The sequence below is a fragment of the Theobroma cacao genome, chromosome 4, assembly GCF_000208745.1.
Source record: "Theobroma cacao cultivar B97-61/B2 chromosome 4, Criollo_cocoa_genome_V2, whole genome shotgun sequence".
Lineage (NCBI taxonomy): Eukaryota > Viridiplantae > Streptophyta > Magnoliopsida > Malvales > Malvaceae > Theobroma > Theobroma cacao.
Genome location: NC_030853.1, coordinates 21,616,176 through 21,619,872, shown reverse-complemented (window position 1 = coordinate 21,619,872; position 3,697 = coordinate 21,616,176).

Genomic DNA, 3,697 nt, shown 5'->3' with positions numbered 1-3,697 from the left:
CGTGGACTGCCTATGAGAGGGGCACGGTAACTCAATTATATACTTACCTCCGGGGGGAGATGTTGGGTGAAGTATCTCCTGAGGTATGATTTGAGTGCACCTCACGTTCGGGCCACCACGTGAGAGTGAGACTCAGCCAACGCCAAGGAACGACTGTGTGTCAGATGTGAAAACATGTTTATGGGTATGGGTCATTGAACAGCCTTGGCGGTCTCAGTGGGATACCTTGACGAAGGTACCCGCAAGAATGATTCTGGCAGGGGCCAAGTTTAAGAAATTCATAAGCCGGGAAATTTTGATGAAAAGAAATTATTTGGTATAGATTGAAATGAATTTTGTGTTATGAACATTATTGAGATATAATGTTTTTATATTGTCTCCATCTACTCGGCTTTAGATGCTTTTGATGGTAATTATTTACTCACTGGGATTATTTAATCTCACCCATCTTCCTATTCATTTTTCAGGCTCAGGACAGTTTGTTGATAGTTGATTAAGACGAGAATTAATCTCGGAGTTGCATCATAGGAAGTAAGGGTTCGTAGCTCTACACCTTCTTGGTTAGTTAGGGGCTCATGTATCACTGTAAACGAAATTTCATACTTTAATTATCTTTATTACTATATGAATAAATTTATTTTACTCTTACGCTACAAAAGTTATTTTAGGAAGACTTTGAAAATATTGTGTTTTAAGAAAATAGAATATTTTATTTAATATTTTTGTTATATTCAAATAACTATAATTTTACTTTAAACGAATGTTTTAGACTTCAAAATTTAATTTAAATCATGAAATATGTGTTTCCACTTACATATTACATTTTTTTCGGATTTCAAAATTTAAAAAAAATAACGAAAATGTCCCTGTGAGCTAGAAAATAATATTTTATTATTTTGAGTTGGAAACAACTTATGTTTTCTTGAAATGTGAGATTTAATAACTGTCGCTCACCGGGGAGATGTGAAAGTTTATGCTAAGCCTTGCGGGGTTTCGATCGGCATTCGGGGTAATGAGTGCTTATCGGGACGTCGCGGCTGTTGTCACGGGCTCGATGGGAGTTTCGGGTCGTGACATCTAATTTTAGTACTTGGTAAAATTTTAGATCAATTCCCTGTGAGATCGATACTCTGCTTGCTAATATACTATCTATTCGATACGTATATTTGCGTAGTAGGATTTTAACTGACAAGTTTTTGTACACTCAATATACATTACATCCAAGTTATAACGAATGAGATTTGTCTCCTAATACGGTAACTCCCAAAATATGCTTTTCTTCGCCCAATTATGGGTTTGACCGAAACCTAGGAGCTTCAGATCCCCCACATTTGTCACACACATGATATTTGGAATTGACTCCAATCGTTCCAAGATCTCAGCTCCAGATAACTGATGAATTGGAGGGTCTCGTTCAACACATTTCTTAAATTTATCTCTTTGACGACAAAAAGGATGATCTGTTGGCAAGAATTGTTGATGAAAATAAAAAAAAATGCTTCTTCCCGTACTCCAGGAAAAAACTCTTTACTTATTATATGCAATACGGACATGATAAACGTCCATGAGTGCTCCACTCGGACAACATACCATATGCAAGAAAGTCATTAATGGTCCATAGGAGTGTTGTTCGTATAATAAAATTTTACAAAGTAAAGGCATTGTACATGACCACCCCTTCTTCCCACAAAACTTTTAACTGATAAATTAGAGGTCAAAAAAGCACATCAATGTTCTGTCTAAGACTTGTCCTCCCCGAGATAACCATACTAAGAAAGATGTATGGTTGCTTCATGCACATCCACGGAGGTAAGTGATAAACAATCAGCATTATCGGCCAAACAGAATACGGTTTCACTGTCAGCCCAAATAGATTGAAATCATCTTAACATAAATCAAGTTTAACGTTGCGAGGTTCAAAGGAAAAAGACTAATGGGTTCAATTAAAGTGTTGCCAAGCTTCACCACCAACAAGATGCCTAAGCACTCCATCGATAGATTGGTGTGTGGCATGCCATGTCATGCGTTTTCCAGTTTTACCTAACATATATAGTCTCTGCAATTTCGATGGTAGTAGAAAGTATTCCAAAAATCTTATAAGGAATTTTTTTATCCCTTCCTCCTTTTAATTTATCTGATTTATACCGAGGATGACCATAACATGGACAATAAGACAACTCGAAATATTCGTTATAAAACAACACGTAATTATTCTTACATGGATGAATTTTTAAATAGTTGAGCCCAAGTTCCTTCAACTGTGTCTTCATTTTATAGAAGCTTTTTTATAATGATTCATCTGATGGCAACATCTCCTTCAGTAGATGCATCAAACGATTAAAGCATTCTTAACTCATGTTAAACTTTGACTTCACATTCATTAATTGGGACATAGCTAACATTTTACTTGCTTCTCCCATCTAACCCACAAAGGAGCATCGACATCATTTAACAACGAGAAGAATGATGCATCATTCAGATTTAGATCTTCAGGAAAGACCAGTTCCTCTCGAGTCTTATCATTAAAATGAAACTTCGATCATAATGCATCCATAACAATTTCAACATATGGATTTTCTACTCTTACTTCATTAACTACTTCATTCTGCTCCTCAACAATGTCCTGATGATTAGCCAACATGGAACGAGTCGCCATGTGCATCCCATATTGTGTACGCATTGGTAAACCCTTTACGAAATAGGTGTTCTCGAACCTTATCAGCAACTAAGAACTTTTTATTTATACACCGAGAGCAAGCACATCTAATCTTAGTCTCAGTCATGTATCTTGGTTGATTGAATGCAAGTGAAATAAATTCACCTACACCATTACAAATTCTATGTAAAGAAATCCACTTGAATCCATTCAAGAATACATCCAACTTTGATCTTCTTCCTTTCTGAGAAAACAATATTATAATAAACATCTGATGTCGTTCGTTATCAAATGTTAACACAAACATCAATCGAAAACAAAATCCAGCTAATTACTATTCGTAATTATTTGCTTAATTATGAAAATATTTTTCATAATTAATTTTAAATTTTATTAAATTTACTCATACATTTGGAATTGATTAATTACTAATACATGATCCTTCATGATTAGGTAATTATGTAATTAATTCCCTAAGCCCCTTAAATAATTACCCTAGAGTAAATTTTATATAATATTACTAATATAATTAATTTCTTAAATAGTTAGAACACATTACATACCTAACAAATTAATTAACTTAAATATTTTTAAATTAAATAATATTACTAAACTTTAATTAATTTAAATAATTTTAAATTATCTTCATATAACTAATTTAATTATTTGAGTAGTGACTAATACTTATAATTAATACATTACATTACTTAATTAACTTAATTATTTAACTATGTTATTAACACCTTAATTAATTAATTTAACTATATTCTACATTAAATAATATTACTAATTTTGTTAATTACTTAATTACTAAAAAATTTTATTCATTTCGTTAGTTAAATTATTTAATTATTTATGTAAAAATCTTAATTAATTTAAATAGTTTTTAACAATCTTCAATTAACTAATTTAATTATTTGATTAATAACTAATTCTTATAAATAACTAATTTTTAACTATCTTCAATTACCTAAATTATTTAATTACATTATTAACATAATAATTAATTAATTTAAATATTTTTTAAGTTAAATAATATTA